This window comes from Suricata suricatta, chromosome 8 (assembly GCF_006229205.1).
Source record: "Suricata suricatta isolate VVHF042 chromosome 8, meerkat_22Aug2017_6uvM2_HiC, whole genome shotgun sequence".
Taxonomy (NCBI): Eukaryota; Metazoa; Chordata; class Mammalia; order Carnivora; family Herpestidae; genus Suricata; species Suricata suricatta.
In genome coordinates, this window is record NC_043707.1 from 121,085,571 (window position 1) to 121,113,054 (window position 27,484).

At 42.1% G+C, this 27,484-nt stretch overlaps 1 protein-coding gene across 6 annotated transcripts in view; it reads right to left on the reverse strand.

Annotated features, from left to right (window-relative positions):
* MED18 (mediator complex subunit 18) overlaps positions 1 to 27,484 on the reverse strand; it is a 123,224-nt gene that overhangs the window by 83,999 nt on the left and 11,741 nt on the right. The window contains exons 1-2 of one of the 6 annotated variants that reach the window (XM_029949948.1): positions 8,385 to 8,455; positions 2,828 to 2,961 (exon numbers count right to left, since the gene is read on the reverse strand). The exons of 3 other annotated variants lie outside the window; for them this stretch is intronic. The gene's annotated coding sequence lies outside the window, so the exon portion shown is untranslated. Of the gene's footprint in view, positions 1 to 2,827; positions 2,962 to 8,384; positions 8,544 to 27,484 lie in introns of those variants that run through there. 2 more of the 6 variants (XM_029949941.1, XM_029949947.1) reach the window with 2 other exon arrangements.

Genomic DNA, 27,484 nt, shown 5'->3' on the forward strand with positions numbered 1-27,484 from the left:
AGGTAAGTCCCCCTCAGAAATTCTCCCTCTTTCTACTTGTTACTCACTGGAGGGGGATGGGGAAATGTTTCAGGGCTCCACTTTTTTTCCTTAAGATTTTATTTTTAAATAATCTCTACACTCAACGTGGGGCTTAAAGTCACAACCCCAAGATCAAGAGTCATGCACTCTACTGATTGATTCTGGTGCTCCAGAATAAAGATTTTAAATTTCTAAATCAAGATTAATAAGAACACTTTGAGGGATGCCTGGGTGGCTCAGTCAGTTAAGGATCTGACTCTGGATTTCAGCTTGGGTCACGATCTCAGTCCTGAAATCCAGCCCCACGTCAGGCTCCATGCTGAGCTGCTTGGGATTCCTCTCTCTCCCTCTGTCCCTCTCCCTTGCACACTCTCTCAGAATAAACATTTAGAAAAAGAAAAAAGAACAACACTTTTAGTGTCCTCCAAAACTCCAAATGTCGTCACAAAACACATGCTACCAGGAATAAGTTAGCTGTGAAAAAAATTAACTTAGACTAACATTTTTATCCCCTACATCAGAATTGATTTTTCCAGAGCGCCTGGCTGGCTCAGCCAGGAGAACATGAAACTCTTGATCTCGGGGTTGTTAGTACCCCGCACTGGGTGTAGAGACTACTTTAAAATAAAACAGAACTATCCTACCACCTAGCAATTGCACTTCTAGGTGCTTACCCAAAGGCTATAAAAATGCTGATTTGAAGGGGCACATGTAACCCAATGTTTACACCACTATTAACAATAGCCAAATTATGGAAAGAGCCCAAATGTCCACTGACTGATGAATGGATAAAGATGTGGTATACAGGGGTGCCTGGGTGGTTCATCCGGGTGGTGAACTATATAAATGTTCATCTAGTAATTTTATTTTAATAATTTCATTTTAAAGAAAAAAGTTACACATACAAGACCTATGTAATAGTTAAATTGAAACCCATAAGAATCTTTAACTCAGTTTATTTCCATAAACAGTAAGTGTTTAGTGAGGGAGAATAAAGAGGTAAACTAAAGAGGGAAAAGTGCCCTTGCAGAGACATGGTCAAAGTGCTCTGGGATCACTCGAGTGAAAGAGCAATCGTTAATCTTTTACACCAAATTTTGAAACTATTTCCTATCAAAGTGCAAAGGAGAGAGTAAGCAGCTGGGTAGAGAGAACCAAGTACACTGGTAATCAACTAGATGGCATGTGCCAAGTAAAGGTGGGGAGACGGAAGTTCTCTGTAAGAGATTAAATATGTTGAGTTCTGCCAACATCAGCCCAAGAGAGGAAACAAACAAACCAAGCAATGCATTTACGTTGTCAGCCAATCATAAGATTGTTATCTAGTCTTAAATAAAATACAGTCAAAATCTATCTAAAAAGTACTCCTGGAGGGGCACCTGGGTGGCTCAGCTGGTGAAGCATCCAACTTCGGGTCAAATCATGATCTCATGGTTGGTGAGTTCGAGTCCCACATCAGGCTCTGCACTGACTGCAGAGCCTGGAGCCTGCTTAGGAGGATTCTGTCCCTCTCTCTCTGTCCCTCCCCAGCTTGAGCACACTCTTAAATGCACACGCATGCTCTGTCTCTCTCAATCTCAAAAATAAACATTAAAAAAAAATCTTTTAAAAATACTCCTGAAAATGTGTATAACAAGTTCACATTTGAAAGAATAAATGTACAGAATTTTAACAATGGGTTTTTTTTGGTCACAGATTTGATTCAAAATTAGATTTGATTTGAAATGTATACCTGACGGAAAAACCCAGCAGCGTCATATACTACAAATACATTTCTAAATCGATGCACTGACCGTTCACATCCTGAGAGACTTCCCTTGCCACTCAGGACACTGGAACAGAAGGATGCACTTGAAACCACGAGTCCCTCTCTCCTACAGCACTGACCACTGTGCTTTTTCACATACCTTTTCCCTTTGCCAGGTATAGCATCTTTTTTCATATTTATTAAACACTGTGCAGTCTGCAAAGACTCACACATATGTTATCTCATCTAAAACCCCATGAAGAAAAGGTTATTATCCCTATTTTATAGATGAAGAAACTAAAGCTTACGGACGTTAGCTGACTTGGATATTCACAGCTACGACGTGATAGTGCTGGAACCAGAACCAGATCTTCAGATCCAAAGGCAGGAACCGCATTATATTGAGTAAATAGATCAGAACTTTCAGACTGTCAAAACCAACACCTGGTGCTTTCTACATATTAGAGAAGTTAGATGGAAAACTAAGTTTGAATCTGAAAGCTGTATAGTTTCAACCACCTCTTCCCTAAAAATCAAACAGACACTAAACACACTTCCTTTCCTAAAATCCCCTGTAATATTTTTGGTTGTAAATCATAAAATCATAGAATTCAAGGGACCAACTAATCCACTCTTTCAGAGGCGAGGAAGCTGAAGCACAAGTCCTGTGACCTGCTCAGAGATGGTGGCAAAGTCTTCTGTTACAATATAGTGTGTTTTCTTCAAAGGCCCACATCAACAGTATTCAAGATATATGCCTGAGGCTCCCGGGTGGCTCAGTCGGTTAAGCAGCCGACTTTGGCTCAGGTCACGATCTCACAGTTTGTGGGTTCAAGCCCCACACTGGGCTCTGTGCTGACAGCTCAGAGCCTGGAACCTGTTTCCGATTCTGTGTCTCCCTTTCTCTCTGACCCTCCCCCACTCCTGCTTTGTCTCTCTCTCTCAAGATTAAAAATAAATAAAAAGAAAGTAAAACAACAACAACAACAACAAGAGATGCTGCTTTACTGGTAACATAGGAGACAGAACGTGTGGACCAACAAAAATTTCGGGTCTGACCTTAGCTAGGCCCCAACTACTCTTCAGTAGAACTTCCGCTCATCTTTGGTTGGTTCTCTTGCCCTTTCCACACTTGAACACTTTCTGAAGTCATCTAGTCTTTTATCATTCTGCACATAATGTAACCCCTTCCACTGGAAAGGAAGATAAAAAAGAGGTCATTAGACATTAACAGACCTTATAAGGCAGAAGTTACGATCCCCAAGCTTTGCAGTCAAAATAACATGTGGATTCCAGACGTCTTCCGTTACTTATATGGTGCCTTTGGGAAATGAAGTTAATCTCCCTGAACCACAATTTCTTCAACTGTCAAATGGGAATGCCCGCCCACTCTACAGAACTTTTGTAAAATTAAATAACACATATAAAACTACCTAAGCTGCTGGTAACGACTCCAATTTCAATTCCCATCTCCGTCACTTCCAAATACATCTTCCTTCATCCTTTTTTCATGTTTCCCTTTCAAGGCTCATCTCTCCATAGATTTCACTGCCTTCCAGGGCTCCTTTATCATCTCCCTTTTCTCTTGTGCAGATCTTCAATAAATGCCACTCTGCGGGCTCCTTCTCCTTTACCGTGAAACATTTCAAATCTCTAGGGCATCTGGGTGGCTCAATCAGTTAACTGACTTCAGCTCAGGTCATGATCTCATGGTTCGTGGGTTTGAGTCCCACATCGGGGTCTGTGCTGACAGCTCAGAGCCTGGAGCCTGCTTCAGATACTGTCTCCATCTCTCTCTGCCCGTCCTTGTGCTGTTTTCCTCTTTTCTCTCTCTCTCTCTCTCTCTCTCTCTCTCTCTCTCAAAATTAAACATTAAAAAATAGAACCAAAAAACCCAACTGCAAAACCCTGTTAGCTATACCAGACTACTCACTCTTTTCCAGACACACACCTTACACTTTTTACCTCCATTCCTATGCCCAAACTCTGCTTCCTCAGGCTGATTAGGGGTGGTAGTGGCTGGGGGAGTCAAGCTGGAATACCTTTAATAGTAATGGGTCTACTGGGCTAATTTTTATTCCTCCCTCAAGAACAAGCTTCAAAACCACTTCCTCTGTAATGCCTTCCTTTGTAGTTTACTAAACAGAATCATTCAGTCCCTTTCCTACATTGTAACACAGCTCTACTGAACACTTAGTACTGAACACCACAATTAGGTGTTGGAATGTTAAGATTTTCAAGGCAGGGGCACTTGGGGGGTTTGGCTGGTTGAGCATCTGATTTTGGCTCAGATCATGAACTTGCAGCTCATGGGTTTGAGCCCAGCGTCGGGCTCTGTGCTGACAGCTCAGAGCCTGGGGTCTGCTTTGAATTCTGTGTCTCCCTCTCTCTGCCACTCCATCGCTCGCACTGTCTGTTTCTCAAAAACAAATAAGGATTAAAAAAAAAAAAAAGACTTCCAAGGCAGAGGCTCAATACTTTGACATCTCTGTACCTTCAGAACATAACCCAGATCCTAGCATGCAATGGGCAAAATAAAAATCTGCTGAATAAAAGAAACATTTTTGGCATTGCATTTGTGCTCTGGTATTCTCCACAATTGCCCCTGCCCACTTGTGTTATTAATTCACTCATTCAACAAATTTATAAAACTCCAAAGAAATGCCTGGTGCTTTATGCTAAGCAATAAGGAAATAGACTAGGACATACATAGTCCTTGCCATTATGACATTTAACTGTGACAATACAGAACAAATACAAAGGTCTTATAGGAGGGGCACAGGGGTGGCTCAGTGGGTTAAGTGTCTGACTCAGGTCATGATCTCACTATTATGGGATCAAGCCCTCGCATGGCTCACCACGGAGCCTGGAGCCTACTCGGAATTCTCTCTCTCTCTCTCTCTCTCTCTCTCTGCCTCTCCCCCAATTGTTCTCTTTCTAAATTAATTAACTTTAAAAAATAAGTCTTATTTAATGAGTGCTCCATGAAGACATGAGAGTCACAGAACATTTTACAATGAGACATCAGACTGTCTTAGACCAGAAAATCCATCCACTCTCTCTTTCCTTATAAACAAGTTTCTTCTAATGCTCCTTTTCCTTTTCTAAAGGGTAAAATGCAACCAAATACCCTCTGACTTCTGGAAATGATTCCACAAGCTAGATAAAGCAGGAATGACTATCCTCATGCTGAAGATGAGAAAACTGACCTTCCAAGAGAGGTTACTGCTCAAGGTTGCACATTAATGAAAAAGGATTTTATTCAGTACTTACTGTCTGACTTGCCTAACGACCGCACTCCTGATCAGTCTGTAAGCCCCCAAAAAGGAAAAGACTCGGTTTTCACTGCTTTGTCCTCAAGGTCTGATTCCTGGGTTTCTAGGAATCTCATCCAGTGTCTAGAATACAACAGCATACAATAAATGTATGCTGACTAAGTGAATGAATGAAATGATTTGGAATTAAAGTAGACCAATAGCAAAATACACAAGGAAGAAAGTTCCTTCCCATTATGATGGCATAATAAAAGAGATTTAAAACAGGCTTCCACTAGTTAGAAAGACTAGACGAACTGTATTGACTCAATTCCATTGGCATGTTATGCATTTTACCTAAGAAGAATTTAAGTAAAGGAGGTGAAGTAAGTTTCTATTTCTGATGTCATATTTATGGCATGTACTGAAATAAAGCCAAGATTTAACTGCAGATTTGAAACTAATTAAAAGTTTTTACTAAAAGCAAACACTAAAGGAAGCATTTTCTTGAGTCTTGATTCTGGCTAGAAAAGAATCTGAAGCTCAGTTCTTTCTCCAATGTTACTTCCGGCAGCCAAGGGTGCTGTATAGATGTTCTCCAACATATTTCTTTAAAAATGTTCAAGCAAAGATTAGTCGAAACTTTTTGGTAATGATTAGACAAAACCACAGCCCACTAACTCACCACTCTTCCACCTCCAGAGCCTCGTACATTGGCCACTGGGTCTAAGCACAAGGCAATCACAGCGTCCCACCAAACAAGGTGATGGGACCCATGTTCAGCATGATTTATAGCTTAGTATGGCACTGTTTATGTTCTAAAAACTCCAGTTCTGGGGCACCTGGGTGGTCCTACTTCAGCTCAGGTCATGACCTCACAGTTCATGGGTTCAAGCCCCGCGTCAAGCTGTGCGCTGACCACTAGCTCAGAGCCCAGAGTCTGCTTCAGATTCTGTGTCTCCTCTCTGTGCTTCCCCTGCTCACACTGTGTCTCTCTCTCAAAAATAAACATTAAAAGGGGTGCCTGGGTAGCTCAGTCAGTTGAATGTTCGGCTCCGGCTCCGGTCATGATCTCACAGTTTGTGGGTTCACGTCAGGCTCTGTGCTGACAGCCAGCTCAGAGCCTGGAGCCTCTCTTTGGATTCTGGGTCTCCCTCTCTCTCTGACCCTCCCCTGCTCATGCTGTCTCTCTCTCAAAAATAAATAAAACATTTTAAAAAATAAAAAAATAAACATTAAAAAAATTTTAAATAAAAACTCTAGTTCCTTATAAATCACTTTGCTCTGATTAGAAAATAGTTCTATTATTTTCCTCCAATATTTAAATGTCAATAAATCATAAGCTGTTCATGGTGATGTAATGAGTAATTGTAACAGGTGTGAAGTAACGGAAAGAGCACTAGACTGGAGTATGGTTTACTATTTCCTATCTAGGTTAACTGTGTGACTTTGGGCAAGTCACTTAACATAGAGGCTGGACATTTATCAGCAGTAAAATGAGAACCACCACCTCAGGGAACTGTAGTAAGAAATTACATAATATATATGATGAACTGTTTTCAAAAAAAATAACACTAATAGCAATGTCATATTTGAACAGATAACAGCCAGTCATTAGCAACTGATGTTCCTTATTTTTTCTTTTATGTTTATTTAGAGAGAGATCGAGAGAGCGCAAGCTGGGGAGAGGCAGAGAGAGAGAGAGAGAGAGAGAGAGAGAGGGAGGGAGGGAGGGAGGGAGAGAGAGAGAGAGAGAGAGAGAGAGAGAGAAATCCCAAGCAGGCTTCATCCACATAGCACAGAGCCCAACCGGGAGCTCAGATTCACAAACCCTGAGATCATGACCTCAGTTGAAACCAAGAGTCTGACGCTTAAGGGACTGATCCACCCCTGGGGCCCCTGTTCCTTAGATTATTTTTAAAACTTCTAGAGCAATTTCGCGGATGCTTCTTCAAAACACAACCAGGAAAACGACCAAATCCCCACTCATTTCTGGATTAAAAACTGAAGGGAACAATTGCATTAAAGACTCCATCCCTACACAATATTACTAACACAATCTGGATTCCCAGAGTTAATCACTTCCATATGAGATATCAAAATAATAAAGTACAGTACACTTCATTTTGACTAGGGAGGGAATTTAACATATATAACTTTAATAACTTTCCTTGATTCATGTAAAAGGGTCCTGGTTGTCCTCATTTCAGAGACCTATGAACTACTTATTTTCAAAAGGAGCCCCCGCAGTGGCGTTTAGAAAGCTTGACGTCTTCCAACGGAACATACCACTAACAAAATGTGATTAAATTCACATAATTCACTGGTTTCAGTAAGGATCTACTCCTCTCTCTCCTCCCTCAAACTGGCTTCATTCCTATTACTTTGTGAACTAGTCTCTGTATTGCTTTCTTGAAGCTACTAGGTTTCTGGTTTCGCTATAACGCTGATCGTTCTATTCGTGGACATTTCTTCCAATTTTGTTTCAAGCAGAAGAAACACAAGGATGGCGGGTACGAAGGCAGACAAATTGGGCGCTTGGATAAAGTCCTGTAGCTTTTTTTCTGCATGCAATGAATGAAAAGCCTGCTCGCTGCCCTATAAATCACTTTCTCTCCTCCGAGATTCATTCAAGACATGTGTGAACTACCATTCTGCTCAGCCGCACTGGTTCTTTGGCTCCCCGATCACAGCTGCAACATATACAAACACGGCAGCAAATTCGGTCCCCAGCATCCCGGGGAGTGGGCTCACTTCTTTTCCACTGGCCCATCCCCCTACCAAGAATAACGTCTGAAGACTCGTACCCCAAAGCCGCGCGAGGCTACATTTCGAAGTTAGACAATAACCTCGAGGGTTTTCAACAGAAACTCCGTCTGCCACTGCCTGGCTCCAAGGCTCCGCTCTGCCCAGCCGGGATGCAGAGGTCCAACCGAGGACGGGTTTTTAAAATGGACTTTGACCTGATCCGGTTACCGTAACCGGATCTCCAGGAACGGGTCCCCATCAAGGACCGGCCCGGAGGGCTCCCCAGAGGAGGCGACCCCACGCACTTGCACAAAGGGGCAGCCCAGACAAAAGGGCTCCGCCAGGTCGCGGGGGGCTGAGAGGGCCAGCCTTCCCGGGACACACTGCAGGCGGAGAAACCTCGGCGGGACCGTTGTGGGAGGGCGGAGGAGGAGGAGGCGGCGGCCCCGGCCCAGCCCGCCCCGCCCTGGACCGACGCGGTCGCGGCTCGGGCCGTTACCCCCGCCCAGACGACGACCTCCTTGCGGAGCCCAGAACTCGGCGCGAGCCTAAGAGGCGCCAGCAACCAGACCCCGCGCACTTTCCGCTCACTTTCCCTTGCTCACCGAACTCACCCAGGTGGCCGCCGCCGCCTCCTCAGCCTCCACAGTAGCTTCCCCCGGAAATCCTACCTGGCCCGCCCGCCGCCAGGCTGCAGCCAGAGCCTTCGGCCCCGGGAGGGGGAGCCGGAGCAGGCCAGACAGTGAGGGGTAGGAAGTGGCCCCGCGGAGGCTCACGGGATTTGTAGTCTCCAGCAAGGGCCAGGGGCTTTGCAGGCTGGACAAGATGGCGGGAACTTCTTGCCCTCTGCTCCGGGGCTGTCTGGGCATGCGCCACCCGCGCTGGCGCCCGCGGTATTAAAAAAACTTGGGCTGCTTTACTGGTCTCCCCTGGGCAAAGGTCTTTGGACTTGGGAGGACAGAAATGAGTACTCAGCTGCAGGCAGTGCCTAGGGAGGGAGCTGATGGCAAGTGTGCTGTTTTAGAAAACCGTGTCCAGTCCCTATCTGGTCAAATTTCAAATATAATTTATGCGAAAGAAAACATTAAAACACTATTGGGGCGCCTGGTGGCTTAGTCGTTTAAGCCTCCTGACTCTGGATTTTGGCCCAGGTCATGAGTTCATGGTTCATGAGGTTGAGCCCTCCATCTGGCTCTGTGCTGACAGCTCAGAGTCTGCTTAGGATTCTCACTATTCCTCTATGTTCCCCTCCCAAGCTCGCTCGCTGGCTCTCTCTCAAAGTAAATAAACTTAAAAAAAAAAAAAAAAAAAGAAGAAAAACTATTGAGGGCCAGTTTGAAGTACAAGAATGTATAAGTAAGTTATCCTCTAGGTGTCTGGTTAGTTCAGTAGAGTGTGCATCTCTCCATCTCTGGGTTGTAAGTTCCAGCCCCTCCTGCGGTATAAAGATTACTTAAAAGTAAAATCTTAAAAAAAAAAAGTAAGTTATTCTCAATTTAGTGTATTAAGAAGTAACCCGGGAATCATTCTTGACACCTCCTTCAGCCCATTAAGTCCAGTCAATCTATACACCATATACCTCACCATTCCATTTCCTCCATCGCCATTAACTAAAGCAAGCCACTAGTCTCACTACTTCCAAGCCTCCATGCTATCTTCCTCTGAACACCAACCTTGCTCCTACCAGATGATCATGCAAAATGCCAACCCCATTGTGCCACAGCCCAAATTAGAGCTAAGTGTATAACCTAGAGCTGCTAGAGGAAAATGAGGGGAAAAAAATCTATATGACTTGCAAACACACAGTCCATAAGAGAAAAAGTTGATATATTGTAAGTCATTAAAATGAAAAAGTTTGCTTTTTAAGACATATATGAAAATGAAAAGGTAAGCCACACACTGAGATGAAATAGCAGCAAAGCCTACATGCCACAAAGGACTAATAACTAAAACAGTTTCAACTCATTAAGGCAAACAACCCAGTTTAAAAATGATTTGAACAGATGCTTAGCCAAAGAAGGTAAACCTCTGGCAAATAACCAATGAAAGATGTTTGGGATATGCAAATTAAAACCACAATGAGATAATCTACACACCGTGACTTGTAATATCAACATGGACAAAACAAAATGTTGGCAGAAAAGAACCAAGTTATAGGAGGTCATATATGGCCTGATACTCTGTATATAAAATTTTAAAACATCCCATGGGGCACCTGGGTGGCTCAGTCAGTTAAGCGTCCAGCTTTGGCTCAGGTCATGATCTCACGGTTTGTGGGTTCGAGCCCTGCGTCGGGCTCTGTGCTGACAGCTAGCTCAGAGCCTGGAGCCTGCTTCAGATTCTGTGTCTCCCTCTCTCTCTGACCCTCCCCTGCTCGCACTGTCTCTCTCTGTCTCTCAAAAATAAATAAGACATTAAAAAATTTTTTAAAATCCCAAACAACACTATATACTGTTTAAGGATTTATCTATACATAGCGAAAATATAAAATCATGTGTGGAAATAAGATATTCAGGCAAATGATTACTTCTTAAGGAGAGGGGAAAGGCATGGGTGAAAGGAGGGATATACCAGTGCTTAAAGTATATCTGATATTTTATTTCTTGAAAACAATTTTAAGAAAAAAAGATAAAACATTAAGATTTGAGAAAGTTGTGACAGGACCAGGGTGTTTGTTATATAAATGTCTCTATTTTTCTATATGCTTGAAATTGTTCTCTATTTTTTAACGTTTTATTTTATATTTTGAGAGACAGAGTGTGAGCAGGGGAGGTGCAGAGAAAGAGGAAGACACAGAATCCAAAGCAGGCTCCAGGCTTGGAGGTATTAGCACAGAACCCAACATGGGGCTCGAACCCACAACCACAAGATATTCTGAGTCAAAGTCGGATACTTAATGGACTGAGCCACCCAGGAACCCCAATTGTCTGTTTAAAAAAAAAAGTCAGGGGGACGCCTGGCTGGTTCAGTCCTTTAAGCATCCAACTTCAGCTTGGATCATGATCTCACAGTCAGTAGATTCAAGCCCCAAGAGAGGCTTTGTGCTGACAGCTCCAAGCCTGGAGCCTGCTTCTGATTCTCCCTCTCTGTCTACCCCTCTCTTACTCACTCTCTGTCGCTGTCTCTCAAAAATGAATAAATGTTAAAAAAAAATTTTTTTTAAGCATGGATCAGGGGTGCCTGGGTGGCTTGGTTAGTTAAGCAGCCAACTTCAGCTCGAGTCATGATCTCCCAGTTCGCAGGTTCCAGCCCTACATGGGGCTCTGTGCTAACAACTCAGAGCCTGGAGCCTGCTTTGGATTCTCTGTCTCCCTCTCTCTCTGCCTCTCCCCCACTCCTGCTCGCTCTCTCTCTTTCTCTCTCTCTCTCTCTCTCTTTCTCAGAATTAAATAAACATTTAAAAAATATTTTTAAAAGCATGGAGCAGAGCAGTGTGCAAAATATTTTACTCCCCCCCTTTTTTTTCAGTAAGGAAAAAAAAATAACATTTATTTCAACAACTGCTGTTCTACCATGCTGAAATCAATGGCTTTGGTGGGGAAGCAAGGGGAGGAATACTGTTCTGTTTTAAGGAATCTCTACACCCATCGTGGAGCTTGAACTTACAACACTGAGATCAAGAGTCACATACTTCATTGGCTGAGTCAGTCAGGTGCCCCTAGGTTTTGTTTTTGTTTTGTTATTTTATTTATTTATTTATTATTTTAATGTTTATTTATTATTGAGAGAGAGCATGAGCAGGGAGAGGCAGTGAGAGAGGGAGAAAGAGAATTCCAAGCAAGTTCCAAACACTAACCATAAGATCATGACCTGAACCAAAATCAAGAGTCTGACACTTAAACGACTGAGCCACCCAGATGCCCCCTGTCTTGTTTTTTAAAGTTTTTTTAAAATGTTTATTTATTTTTGTGAGAGAGCACGGGTGATCACGAGTGGGAGAGGGGAAGAGAGAGGGGGACAGAGGATCTGAATTGGGCTCTGCGCTGACAGCAAACAGCCTGATGTGGGGCTCAAACCTATGAACCGTGAGATAAAGACCTGATCTAAAGTTGGACACTCAACCGACTGATCCACCTAGGTGTCCCAAGTAGTTTTTGTTTTTATTTTTCTACATACAGTAAATTTCATTCTTTTTGGTGTTCAGTTCTTTATAAACTTTTTTTAAATGTTTATTTACTTTTGAGAGAGAGAGGGATACAGGGGAGGGACAGAGAGAGAGAGGAAGACACAGAATCTGAAGCAGGTTCCAGGTTCTAAGCTGTCAGTGCAGAGCCCAACAAAGGGCTTGAACTCATGAAGGGTGAGATCATGACCTGAGCTGAAGTCAGATGCTTAACTGACTGAGTCACCCAGGTGCCCCTTTGGTGTTCAGTTTTATGAGTCAAATGCATATACCTGTGTAACCATCCCATAACAATCTAGGTAAGAACTGTTCCATCACCCCAAAATATTACCTCATGATATCTTTTGTAGTCAGCCCCTTCCTCCTACACAGCTGATGGCATCCATTTTTCTGTTCCTATGATTTGGCTTTTTCCAGAAGTCATATAAGTGGAATAAAAAAGGTTATAGCTTTTTGAGTCTGGTTACTTTCAGTTAGATAATGCATATGGGGTTCATTCATACTGTTGCAGTCTGAGTAATTTGTGCCTTTCTATTGCTGAATAGTATCCCATTGTATTGATATACCATAGTTTGTTTCTGCATTCACCAGTTATAGGACATTGGGACTGTTTCCAGTTTTTGTCAATTTATGTACAGATTTTTGTGTAAAGACAAGTTTTATTTCTTTTGGGCAAATAGCTAGGACTGGGCTTGCTGAGTTGTAAGTATACATCGGACATTACTAAAAAACAAAGCAAAACAAAACAAAACACCCAAACTCTTTTCTAAAGTGGTTGTACCATTTTGCATGTCCACCAGCAAGAATGAGTTCCAGTTGCTTTGTGTGCTTATCAGCACTTGGTATTGTCACCTTTAAAAAAACTGGTTTTAGAGACACCTGAGTGGCTCAGCTGGTTAAGCATCTGACTTCGGCTCAGGTCACGATCTCCTGTTCGTGGGTTTGAGCCCCGCATCCGGCTCTGTGCTGACAGCTCAGAGCCTGGAGCCTGCTTCAGATTCTGTGTCTCCCTTTCTCTCTGCCCCTCCCCCACTCATGCTCTGTTTCTGTCTCAATAATAAATAAAAACATTAAAAAAAATTTAAAAACATTGTTTTTAGCCATTCCAATATGTGTGTGGTGGTATATCAATGAAATCTCAATTTCTCAAATGACTAATGATATTCAGCCTGTTTTCATATACTGATTTGCCATCTATATATATTCTTTAGTGAAGTATCTAGAACTAGTCTTGTACCCATTCCTTTACTGTTTTTTTTTTAAATTAATGAATTGTGAGAGTTCTTTATATAGTCTAGGCACAGGACCTTTATTATCAATGTTTCTTCCAGTCTGTGGTTTGTCTTTTCATTCTCTTAACAGTATCTTTCACAGAGCAGAATTTAAAATTTTTGATTGTCTAATTCATCCATTTCCCCCCTCTTATGAATCATATCACACCTAAGAAATTTTTGCCTAGCCCAAGATCACAGAAATTTCCCCCTAAATTTTCTTCCAGAAAAGTTAATAGTTTTAGGTTATCATTTATTTAAAGAACATATATAAATACTTATATCCACAATCTTTACCTGGAAGACTACACAAGCTTTCCTCTGTGGTGGGAAAATAGTGTGATTTAATAGTGTGTGATAGAGAAACAGACTTCACACCGTATAACTTTTTGGACTCTTGTTGAATTTTTCCTTAAAATTCTACTTAAAACTCTACTGTACCAAAAAACAATAACAACCAAAAAGGAATTTTTTTAAAGCTTATTTATTTGAGAGAGAGAAAGAGAGTACAAACAGGGGCAGGGTAGAGAAAGAGGGGGAGAGAATGCCTAGCAGGCTCCATGCTATCGGCACATAGCCTGATGCAGGGCTCGGACTCCGAAATTGCGAGATCATGACCTGAACTGAAATCAAGTTAGACATTTAACCCGCTAAGCCACCCAGGTGCCTCAAGAATTTGTTTTTTAAAGCTAACCTCTCAAAAAGTGTTGGGGGAATCACTGAAACAAGGTCCTGCCTCTCACAGTTTAAAATCGCTGTGATGGTTGTTGGACTGGAGGATTTCACCATGGTTTCAAATTCAGAAAGCTCTTTCACAGATGTGAATGGCTTTATAAACCTGGCCTTCTCACTGGGCTGAGAACCAAGTCCCATTAACTGGCAAAAATGAATCGGACCAATCAGAGAGCAATATGCAAATGAGCGACTCTGACCGTCTGAAGCTTCCTTGCTATAGCATTGAACCCTTGCAGAATTTAGAGACTGTTAATGTTGCTGCCACCTGCAGGCCAAATCTCTCAATAGTTGGTCCATAGAAATAACTTAGGGGAATTCCTCTCTCAGTTGAGTCCTTTGTGGGACTCTGAATTAGAGACGTACATAAATGTTCCCTCTCCCCTGCAGCCCACTATTCTGCCACCACCCCAGACTGGTGATAGTAATTCCTAAGGTGGGGACTACGGCATCAGATTTTTCTGGCTTTACCTTGGATAAACCAAATACCTCTTCTATACCTGTTTTCTCATCTATAAAATGGTGATAATAACAATAGCTCCTCTGTATGGATGTTGTGAAGACGGAATCAGACCATGTCAACTGCTTAGCACAATGGCTGGCACATAGTGAGCACACAACAAACATTAACAGTTATTAGGCAGAGCTTCGGAAGCTTCTCCGATTCAATGACTGACAAATTGTACGTTGGCACACAAGAGTGCAGGGGAAAGACTTTTAGTACCTGGCCCTACCACTTAGGGCTTGTGACTTTTGGCAGGTGTTTTAACCTCTTTGATCCTTACTTGACCTCACAGGTGGTTTTAGATATTACATGAAATCATCTATGGAAAGCACCAATCACAGTGCCTGGCATAGGGTGGACAGTTAAATGGAGTGACAATGGAGTGATGATTAACACAGGAATAGTTACTAAGTATAGGCAAAGGTTAAACACTCAGGTTGCAAACAGGCAGGCCACAGGTGGTCACTAACCTACAGATACTTTGATTTAGCCCTCAGTATTTTATAATTTTTAAATTGCTTTCTAGCATTAAAAACTGAAATTCCACGTTTAAGGTCAGATTTTCAACTTCTCTTAAAATGTGAAGGTTCAACAATGTATTGTACCAGACCTACAAGGAAGAGGACCTATAACAGGGAAATCTAATTTCTTCCGAGGGAGCCAGGTAATGCTCCCTGAAGTGGTGATACTAAAGTCGAGACAGAAAGGTTAAGTAAGTAGAGGATAGAGTGAGAAAGACAGAGGGGGCAATGCTCCAAGCAGAGGGACTGCCATGTCCAAAGGTCTTGAATCAGGGAGGCTGTTGCCTCCAGGAAACTTCAGGAAAGCCCAGTGGCTGGAGCACAGTGAGCAGGGGGAAGATGGGAAGAAAATAAGGCTCTAGTTGGTACTCTAAGGATTCTGGACTTCATTGTGAGGACCAGTGTAGTTCAAGGCTGGAAGCTGGGAGGTAGCCAATTGGTGTAGCGAACTAAGGGACTAGGCAGTCAGGATGGAGAAAGGTCAGGGGTCAACAATTAGCAGCTGAGGAAACAGAGGGGTGCTAGTGCAGTAGAGGATCTATATCTAGAAACTCTAGGACAGGATAACCTGACCTGCCTGGCAAAGGGCAGACTTCATAGGAACCAAGATGAGTTGGACACGAGGGTGAATAGCTTATGTTCATTTTAATAGTGGAGAAATGGGAAGAATAAAAACTTGGCCAAGGACATATCATATAACAGAGAAGATACAGAGCTAGATTCACAATACCTATCTCTAATTTGTTGCTCCTCTTACGACACTAGTTTTCTCAAGATGAATAAACATAGGACCAATACTGTGTTGCTAATAATATTATATCCTATTTATTGAGAGCTTGCTAAATGTTAGGCTGTATGTGTATGTGCATTATTATCTCATTAGTTCATTCAGTTAACAAATATATTGTACCCAGGGCACCTGAGTGGCTCAGTCAGTTGAGCGTTCAATTTCAGCTCAGGTCATGATCTCCTGGTTCGTGAGTTCAAGTCCCATATCGGGCTCTATGCTGACAGCTTCCAGAGCCTGGAGCCTGCTTTGGATTCTGTGTCTCCTTCCCTCTGTCCTCTCTTTCTCTCTCAAAAATAAAGAAACATTAAAACAAACCAAATACAGTCTACCCAAAATATCATGTACCAAGGGACTATTAGGCACTGGACACGCAGGAATTAATGAGACAGGCACCATCCCTGTCTTAATGGGAGGTCACAATCCGGAAAGGAAGTGAGCAGTTGAAGTAATTATACAGAGTAATTGGCAGGTACTTTAGGGAGAGTGTAACAGTGAACCCAACCTACCATGGGTGGCAGGGAAGGCTTTCTGGAAGAAGTGACAGTCAAGCTGAAAAAGCAGGAGTAAAACATGAGGAAAGACTATTCCAGGAAAAGAGCCGGTACTGTATGGAAAGCACTATCCTCACTGTAACTTGATGAGATTGCTATGATTATACCCTTTTCACAGATGAGAAAACTGATGTTCTCAGAGATGAAGTAACAGACCCACCAGGCAGTGCTAGCGGCAGGACGCAAGCCTGGATCTACCTAGACCAGAGCTCATCCTCTTAGCTGCTAAGTTAGATATTTCTACTAGTTTGTCCTCTCCTTCTAATGGTCAGGTGAGTGGGATGGAATACTAACTAGCTGTGTGCAATGCAGGAAGTTGAAACCATGACTTACAAACCAGTCAAGCATGTCAGTGTCAGGGTTGACTGTCAATTTTGGAATGACAGCTACCTATTGACACAGCTCTTGTGTTTAGCTCAGTAGATGTTTAGCTCAACTGAATTTAATTCAACAGCTAGATACTGAGTGCCTACTATGTGCCAGGAAAGGTCCCAGAGCAAGTAGATAAAAGAGCTAGAATTCAAATCCAAGCCAGCTTGACTCTAAACTTTGGGCTCTAGACCACTGCACTGCACTATCTCTGCCAGGAAAATCAGCTTATAAAAACCCAGGGGAATGTGGGATGATCTGTGTGGCCGAGCACACATCCAGACAGAGGAAATGAATGTCTGTGCTTTCAAAACCTTCCAGGGAAGTAGAGAGACAGGAAAAAAATAAACAAACAAACAAACAAACAAAACACAATGTATCTAGTAATTAGACACTACTTAATCCCTAAAAGAGAGAATTTACCCAAAATATGTACAAATGATTCTTTTCTATCATTGAATTCAGCTTAAATCTGCCTCTAGACTTATCTTTAAATTTAATTAGTAACTAAAGCTCAGAATTTTTGGCATCAAGATACACTTCCTTTATTTAATTCTTATTTTATATCAATCTGAGAAAGAAAAAAAATCTATTTCACAAAAGACAGTGTCAAGGGACAAAAGTGAATCCCATTTGGTGTTGGGTATAAGCTGTTTGCTTAGCAAACTGGGAGAAAAGAAATCCTCCGCAGGAGGTGGCCGCTAGCCCTGAGCTATGTGAACATTCTGTCTGTGGGCAGGAAGTGTGCGGCCTCATTCCAGATGCTCAGATGTGACCAGGGGTGAAACCTGTATGGCTAAAGAAGTGGCCAGAATTGGTTCTATGACGCACGGATTGGAAAGATCACTGCTGTGTTCAAACATATGATGTTTGCTGTTCCATCTGCTTCTTTATCCTCCATCTAACCATAAAAATGCAAGAAAAGACACTAGTATTTACCAAATGCCACTTTGTATAGGGGACTGTGGAAATGAGTTTGGGGAGGTTAGAACTTCTCTCATAGTGACTATAAAAAGCTACTTATTATAGTTAGCCTGTTACTAAAACAGTAACAATAGCTTCCATTTACTGAGTGCATACTATGTGCCAGGCACTGTGACATGCACTTCTCCTACGTTATTTCACTGAATGACAATCCTACCAGATAGGGACTATTACTCATTTTACAGAAAAACAACAACAACAAAACAGCAGATGTTCAGGAGGTTAAGCAATTTCCTAGGGCCACACAGTGAGCAAGTGGTATCTGTTCACGTGCTTGTGAACCATGCCAATCACTGTAAATATTTAGAAAAATTTTTAAGTTTATTTATTTTGAGAGAGAGAGAGAGAGAGCGCATGAGCAGGGGCAAAGGGAGAGAGAGAGAGAGAGAGAGAGAGAGAGAGAGAGAGAGAGAGAATTCCAGGTAGACCCTGCACTGTTAAGTGCAAAGCCCGACATGGGGCTCAAACCCAAAAATCATGAAATCGTGACCCGAGCCAAAACCAAGAGTCAGGCACCCAACTGACTGGGCCACCCACGTGCCCCTAAATTTCTATGCCTTATTCATCTTTGTAAATTTTTTAAATGTTTATTTATTTTTGATAGAGACAGAGTGTGAGGGGGGAGGGGCAGAGAGTGAGGGAGACAGAATCTGAAGCAGGCTTCAGCTCTGAGCTGTCTGCACGAGCCCGATGCTGGGCTTGAACTCGTGAACTGCAAGATCATGATCTGAGCCAAAGTCAGACGTTCAACCCACTGAGCTACCCAGGTGCCCCTCATCTTTGTATTCCTAATCTCTAACATTGTGCCTGGCACAGAGTAGGCAGAATCCAGTAAATATTTTTGAATAAATAAAAAACAAAATTTCTCAAGATATGCAATCCAGGTGTTTGAATCAAAATCACTGCAATATCCAAAAACATTTGTGAAATTATCATATGTAATTTGGGGCCTGATACAAATAAAGTAGATTAAAAAACTCAAAAAAAATTTCTCAAGATAAATGGTAGAGCCACCATCGGGATTTTAGGTCTTCTGTCTTCAAGTCCAGTGTGCTTTCTTTCCGTAATTAAATATTGCCTACCTATATCAAGATCCTGATTAATTACTCACATGCTTCTACCACTCTGGAAATTCTTATTAGACACCTTCTATATGAGTATGACAGAGTGATTCTACTTCTCAGTCATTATCTTACAGAACCACTAGCACATATGTTTGAGGATGTATTACTAGGGTGTCTGCAATTAGTATTTCAGAAAAAACCTGAAAAATAAATATCCAGCAATAGGAATATGATTAAATGGTGTATCTATAGAATATCATACAACTTTAAAAAGAGGAAGATAAATTGGAGAAAGACAAATACCATATGATTTCATTCATATATGGAATTAAAGAAACAAAGCAAATGAACGAAGGGGAGAGTAAGAGAGAGACAAATCAAGAAACACTTAACTAATGAAATCAAACTGATGGTTACAGAGGGGTTACCAGAGGGAGAGGTTAAATTGGTGATGGGGATTAAGGAGTACACTTGTGATGGGCCCTGGATAATGTATGGAAGAGCTGAATCACAATATTGTACACCTGAAACTGATCAGTGTGGCGCCCAACACAGGAATTAAACTCATGACCCAGCAGAGATCAAGAACTGAGCTGAGATCAAGAGTCAGTGCTTAACCTACTGAGCTACCCAAGTACCCCCCCTCATCCCAAAGATTCTAATAGGGTGGGTTGGAGAGATTTAGATGATGATCAGTTTCAGGCAATGTATTTTTTTTAAGTTTATTTATTTTGAGAGAGAAAGAGCACGAGCAGGGAAGGTTGAGAGAGAGAGAGAGAAAGAATCCAAAGAAGGCTCATGCTGTCAGTGCAGAACCCTATGTGGAGCCAAACTGTGAGATAATGCCCTGAGCTGAAATCAAGAGTCCAGTGCTTAACCAACTGAGCCACCCAGGTGCCCCAGCCAATGCTATTTCTGAAACATTTTATCTACCTAATGTTACTTTTATATTCTCTTTATTTGATTATTCATTATATCTTTTTATTTCTTCAAGTGCTATTTATTTGCATTCTTTTCAGTATTTCAGGTGAATCATGTCCTTAAGGGGCTGGCAAGGGCCACCCAAACTCTTTTTGTTTAGAGTAGAACTGACTGTTAAGTTCTTATCACCTGCCCTTCCTTGGGCCTCAAGGAACAAATCATTCCCATGCTCCCAAGTGCTAAGTCTTATCTGGCTAAATGATAGAGTCCTTGGAGTTATCTCCTAAGAATCTGGATGTAGACAAGGAGTGTCCTTTACACTCATCTACTCATACTTTGGTGACTAGCATGACGGTCCAAGAGCCTCTTAGGATTCTTGGCCAGGGTTGGGACTTCTCTAACCCTGATGACCTTGCCTTTGTGTCCACCTCCAAATAATGGAGCAATTCATCAAAGTCCATCTTGTGACAAAGTGGAATATACTTCAAAAATGGTGGAAGAGACCGTTCTCCTCTACCTTTCCACATTCTGTCACCTGGGCCCCAGAGGAGTTCTGCTTGAGACGTGGAATGAAATAGAAAAAGAGGGGCTACTGGATGGCTCAGTTAGTTAAGCATCTGACTTCGGTTCAGGGCACCATCTCGCTGTTAATGAGTTTTAGCCCCGCATCTGGCTCACTGCTGTCAGCACAGAACCCACTTGAGATCATCTGTCCCCCCCGCCCCCGCCTCTCCCTGACTAGTGTGCAAGCACGCACACACACACGTATACTCACTCTCTCTCTAAAATAAATAAACATTAAAGAAAAAGAAATAGGAAAACAGTTTGAATTTGCAATTCTTCTCTCCATAGAACTCAGATACAAGCAGGTCCTCAAAACTGGGCAATGGGACATCAGGCCGTCTTCCCCATGCAAGCCTTCCTCTTCCTGCCCCTCAAAATAAGTCAACCAAACAAATTTATGCAAATAGTGGGAGCACTAAGTCTTGAAAAGATAGATCTGAAGGCCTAGGTTAAAATCCAGTTCTGCCTCTCACAGCTGTGACCTTGGCATCTTTCTCTGGGAGCCTTTGTTTTCTCACCGGTAAAATGAAGAATTCCAAATTGCGTTCCAGTATATTTTTATTAATTTGTAATGCCACTAGAAACACTTGAATGATACCCATTTCACTGCATCTTAAAAAAGCACTGAGTATTGGGGCACCCAAGTGGCTCAGTCAGTTGAGCATCCAATTCTTGATTTTGGCTAGGTCATGACCCCAAGGTTGTGGGATAGAGCCCCGTGTAGGGTTCTGCACTGAGCATGGCACCCGCTAAAGATTCTCTCTCCCTCTCTCTCTGCCCCTCTAGACCTGTGTGCTTTCTCTCTCTAAAATTAAAAAAAGAAAAGCACTCAGTTATCACAATTTTAATAAATTAGAAGCTGGAAAAATATTTCACCCAAACCAATTTTTAGGTCAATTGGTTTGACTTCCCTTTTCCCCCCCAAATCAAAAAATTATATGAACAGTAGCAAAATTTTGTAAATAAGTGTGTGATTTCTCAAATGAGACCTTTGCAGGGAGCTAAGCCACTTATTTAGATGTTCATCTTCTGGTATATTTGTGGTTTGTTTGGGGGCGCCTGGGTGGCTTAGTTGGTTAAGTGTCTGACTTCGGCTCAGGTCCATGATCTCACAGTTCGTGGGTTTGAGCCCCGCACTGGGCTCTGTGCTGACAGCTCAGAGCCTGGCGCCTTCTTCAGATTCTGTGTCTCTTTCTATCTCTGCCCCTCCCCTGTTCACACTCTGTCTCTCAAAAATAAATAAATGTAAAAAAAAAAAAGATTTTATTTGTGTGTTTTCTTTTAATTAGTCTCATCACTTCACATTCACACCTCCAAGGAAAACATAGAAACAATTATAGTCAACTTGACAAAATAACAGTGTGATGACTCATATCCTGTTCACCTCTCAGTTCAGTGTTGGTTCTACATCGTCAGCCCCACTCTGCTAAAACCTTGCCACTGCCTAAGGGCACCCTGGAAGTGTGGGTCCGTCTCTGCGCCTCTCTTTTCAGAAGAGGGGAGACTATCTTTTAAACAGCAGCTGCACCAGCTAACAAGAAGGGTACAGACAGGGTGGGAAATTCCAGTCGCTCTCACTCTCCTATTAAAGGAATGATCTTTTTCTGCTTTGTTTTCTTTAAAAATTATTATTATTTTTAGGTTACATAAGACATACATTTATCGTAAAAAAAAAAAAGGCAAACAGTAAACAGTACAGCATTATTTCTAACACCAAGCAAAGCTGTTAACGTTTTGAAGTATTTCAGGGGCACCTGGGCGGCTCAGTCGGTTAAGCGACTGACTTCAGCTCAGGTCATGATCTCAGGGTTCATGGGTTAAAGTCCCGCACTGGGCTCTGTGCTGACACCTGGAGCCTGGAGCCTGCTTCAGATTCTGTGTCTCTCTCTCTCCGCCCCTCCCCGATTGCACTCTGTCTTTCTCTCTTTCTCAAAAAATAAACATTTAAAAAAACATTTTGAAGTGTTTCCTACCATTTTCCCTACATATATATATATTTTGTAAGTAATAGCTTTTTAAATTTTACTTCACATGGGGCCACCTGGGTGGGTCAGTCAGTTAAGCATCTGACTTTGGCTCAGGTCATGATCTCATGGTCCGTGGGTTCGAGCCCAGTGTCAGGCTCCATGCTGACCAGTCAGAGCCTGGAGCCTGGAGCCTGCTTCAGATTCTGTGTCTCCTTCTTTCTCTACTCCTCCCCCATTCGTGTACTGTCTCACTCTGTCTCTCAAAAATAAGTAAGTGTTTAAAAAAATTTTTAAAAAATGTTTACTTCACATGAAGCACATGGCTCAGTCGGTTAAGTGGCCAACTTCAGTTCAGGTCATGGTCTCAAGGTTCCTGGGTTCGAGCCCCGCATAGGGCTCTGTGCTGATGGCTCAGAGTCTAAAGCCTGCTTCAGATTCTGTCTCCCTCTCTGTCTGCCCCTCCCCCACTCATGCTCTGTTTATCTCTGTCTCAATAATTAATAAAAACATAAGAAAAAATTTTTAAAAATAAATTTTACTTCACATAATAGTAATTACAGCTTATATCTATAAATGCTTACTATGGGGAAGGTATAATTCCAAGTATTCTTACATGTAACTCATTGAACCCTCATGATAATTGTAAGGAAGGCAATATTAATATTCCCATTTACTGATAAGGAGACCGAGGCAGAGAAGTTAAGTAATTTGCCTCAAGTCACAAAGTTAATAAGTTAACTACCTGGAATATTTTCCCATATCATTAAATTCATTACTACAAATTTTTTTGAAGGACTGCAAGATATGTCATTTATGAATAAAGTATCATTTAATTATCACATCTCCTTTTATGCGACATCTAGATTATTTCCATTTTTTGTGCTATACACATCACCAAGATGACCAGCCTTAAACGGCACCTTTGTGCACACCCTTCATTCTTTCCTTCGGTTAAATGCCTCAAGGACCATTGCATCGGATTTGTATTTCCTTCAAAAAACTGTTCCTTTCTTTACGTTCTCCATGACAATGAATGTTGTAAATTTGACTTTTGTCTACAGCAACATTTTAAAATTCATTTTACCAGTTCTGAGAAATAAGTTCAAGCATTAAAGCATGAGTGATTTCTCTAGAGTTAAAAAGCAGCCAGGGTCTCCAACCTCCTCCTTTCCATAATGTCCTCTTGCTTTTTAAAGATGCTGATTCTCACGGCTTCCACACTAACTCATCACACAGGAATGAGGAGTGCCAACCTGGGACAAGCCAGCTCACAGAAGCAAGATTCTTGCAGCATACAACTCCGCATTCGCTAATCCACGCACTCGTTTATTCAGTAAATATTTGGAAGGTTATTATATGAGTAGTTCTAAGGTAGGCAGGGGTCACGGAGTTCATAGAAAAAAAATAGAACATTGCTAAATAAAGCATGTAGCACATTACCTGGCATATCATAACTGATCAATAAGTAATATTTACGTCAGACACTGCGCTAAATGCTTGGTGAGTGGATTATTTCATTTAATCCCTACAATAGCCTCTAGAAACTGGGTACTTTTTATTATTCCCATTTTGCAGATAAGAAAACTAAGGCCTAGAGAGGTCTACCCAGCTTGAGCAACATACTTGTGGTGGAGTTCACTTTGGAACTCAAGACTCCAGAGTCTTGGGGCGCCTGGGTGGCTCAGGCAGTTAAGCATCTGACTTTGGCTCAGATCATGATCTCATGGTTTGTGAGTTTGAGCCTCGAGTCGGGCTCTGGGCTGACAGCTCAGAGCCTGAAGCCTGCTTCAAACTCTGAGTCTCCCTCTCTCTCTCTGTTCCTCCCCGCCTCGTTCTCTCTCCCTCCCTCCCTCTCTCTCTCTCTCTCTCAAAAAAAAAAAAGACTCCAGAGTCTTAACCATTATGTTACAGTATAAAACACAATTCTTCCCTGTAAGAAACATATTAATAAGACTGAAACTGAAAACTGCTATCAAGTATTAAGCACTTAAATGCCAAGCAGCACTCTGCTAGGTCTTTATGCATATTGGTCATTTCATTCATATGACGCTATGAAGTAGGTATTACTATATGCCTACTTATAGACAAGAAAACACACATTCTGAGAGTTTAAATAACTTGTCCAAGACACACAAGGCTATTAAAAAGTAGTATGAGAAGCCCAGGCCTATAAAGAATAACTATACAGAGAACATAGGGGCGCCTGGGTGGCTCAGTCGGTTAAGCCTCCGACTTCGGCTCAGGTCAGATCTCACGTTCGTGGGTTCGAGCCCCACGTCAGGCTCTGTGGTCAGAGCCTGGAGCCTGCTTCCGGTGCTGTGTCTCCTACTCTCTCTCCCCCTCCCCCTCTCATGCTCTGTCTCTCTCTGTATCAAAAATAAATAAAACAGTAAAAAAAAAAATTTTTATACAGAGAACATAATGAAAAGTGAAACGATGCCACTTAGCTGCCACCAAATGTCAGAAGTCAGAGGAAAGAGACTTTGTGCCCTTCTTGTGGTCCAGGAATGCTTGCAGGACAGAAAGGGAAAATCCTGGAGACTGTCACCTGTGTCGAAAGCCTTCACACAGGTTAGTTCATCGGATCCTCTGTGCAATGAAGGTATTCTTCGCACTTTGACAGACGAGGAAATGGGAGGTGAGGCAGTATGTGCAAGGTCACGTAGCCTGTAAATGGCGTGGTTAGAACTGGAAGCTATTTGTCTCTCAAGTCTGAGCTCTTAACCACTGTTACATGCTTTCCATTGTTTGACCTTTCTGATTGCGTAAGAGTCACATAGGCAGAGATGAGTGGGAAAGGCAAAGAGAAAAAGGTGTTAAGAAAGATGATACAGGGGGGCCTGGGTGGCTCAGTTGGTTGAGTGTCCAACTCTTGATTTCAGCTCAGGTCATCACCTCACAGTTTGTGGGTTCAACCCCCGGGTCAATCTCTGCGTTGACAGTGTGGAGCCTGCTTGGGATTCTCTCTCTCTCTCTCTCTCTCTCTCTCTCTCTCTCTCTCTCTCTCTCTCCCTCTCTCTCTCCCTCTTTCTGCCCCTCCCCACTTGTGCTCTCTCCTTCTCTCTCTCAAGGTAAATAAATAAACTTAAAAAAAGAAAAGAAAAGAAAGATAATACATACACAAGAGTGTTGGGGTGTATCCAAGGAAGAGGAAGCAGACCTGCTTGGTCATTCATTTGGGGAAGGAGACCTTTGTTCACATACCTTTTATGACTATACAAACTGTATAAATGTCTGTTTCTGCCATTCTAATGGGACCTAGTAAAGATAGGGACTCTATCTTAGCCATTGCTGGAACCCAGCACTGAGCATAGTGCATAGCTTGTAGTTCCAGCAGAGAGGTTGGAAAAATAGGGAGTAGTCACTTTGCATAATCTCTGGATGGCAGTTAAGGTAGTCCACAATTGAACTATCCTAAACAGAATAATAGGCACTCAAGCCCAATGGGGGATTTAAACGATAATATCACAATGAAATGGAGTGATGCCAGGAGAACAAGGCTGGCTCAGTAGCAGAAAGTCTGTCAATATAATTCACCACATGAATTGACCAAAGGGTAAAAATCACAATTTTTTTCTTCCAAATGTTTATTTAAATTCTAGTTAGTTACCATACAGTGTAATATTGGTTTCAGGAGTAGAATTTAGTGATTCATCACTTACATACAACACCCAGTGCTCATCATAACAAGTGCCCTCCTTAACACACATCACCCATTTAGCCCACACGCACCCTCCTCCCTCCATTAACCCTTAGTTTGTTCTCTCTTGTTGAGACTTTCTATGATTTGCTTCCTTCTCTCTCTTCTTATTTTTTTTGCCTTCCCATATGTTCATCTGTTTTGTTTCTTAAGTTCCACTATGAGTGAAATCATATGGTATTTGCCTTTTTCTGACTGACTTATTTCGCTTTATATAATTAGAGTCTAACTCCAACTACATCATTGCAAATGGCAAGATTGCATTCTTTTTCGTGGCCAAGTAATATTCCATTGTGTATATATACCACATCTTCTTTAACCATTCATCAGTCAGTGGACATATGGGCTCTTTCTGTAGTTTGGCTATTGTCAATAATGACATGGTTTTCCATATAGAGACACTTGAGGCAACAGCATCAAAATCAGGACTAAGTCATGGGTGTTCATTATTACCAGTAATGTTAGCTAGAGTATTGGAGAGTCTGGTCAATTCTTTTATTTTTTATTTATTTATTGTTTAATGTTTTATTTATTTTGGAGAGAGAGAAAAAGAGACAGTGTGAGCAGGGGAGGGTCAGAGAGAGGGGGAGACACAGAATCTGAAAACAGACTCTAGGCTCTGAGCTAGCGGTCAGCACAGAGCCTGACGTGGGGCTCGAACACATGAACTGTGAGATCATGACCTGAGCCAAAGTTGGCCGCTTAATTGACTGCGCCACCCAGGCACCCCCAGCCAATTCTTTTAGATGAGGAAAAAGTGAAAGAGGTATGTAATCTCTCTGCTTGCCACTCTTGCCAATGATATGATAGTCTACATGGGAAACACAACATAATCAGCAGGCAAAGTCTCAGAACTATAAAAGCATTATTAATCAAGTTTGTAAGAATAGAAATTTTATGAAACTCAATAGCTTTCTATGACAGGAATATTCACCTTAAAAATGTAATAAAAAGAACACAATTTACTTTAGCAACTAAACTATAGTCTATACCAAGGATCTGCAAACTTTCGGTAAAGGGGTCGATAGTAAATAATTTCTGCTTTATGTGATCTTTGTTCTGGCCATTCAACTCTGTCATTGGAGTACAAAAGCAGTCATAGACAATATTTAAATAAATGTGGGTATTCCAATAAAACTTTATTTACAAAACCAACAGCAGGCTGACCTATACAAGTGTAGTTTGCTGACTTATGGTCTACAGAAATGAACCTAAAAGTGACGCCTAAGAAGCTTATTAATTTCTTTTTCCAATTCAGGGGCACCTGAGTGGCTCAGTCAGTTGAGTGTGCGACTTCAGCTCAGGTTATGATCTTATGGTTCGTGATTTCGATCCCTGCATCAGGCTCTGTGCTGTCCCTGTGGAGTGCACTTTGGATTCTTTGTCCCCCTCTCTCTCTGCCTCTCCCTTGCTCACTTGTGCGTGCACGCACAGACTGGCTCTCTCTAAGATAAATAAACATTAAAAAATTTTTTTCGGGGCACCCGGGTGGCTCAGTCGGTTAAGCATCCAGCTTCGGCTCAGGTCATGATCTCACGGTTTGTGGGTTCGAGCCCTGCGTCGGGCTCTGTGCTGACAGCTAGCTCAGAGCCTGGAGCCTGCTTCGGATTCTGCATCTCCCTCTCTCTCTGACCCTCCCCTGCTCATGCTGT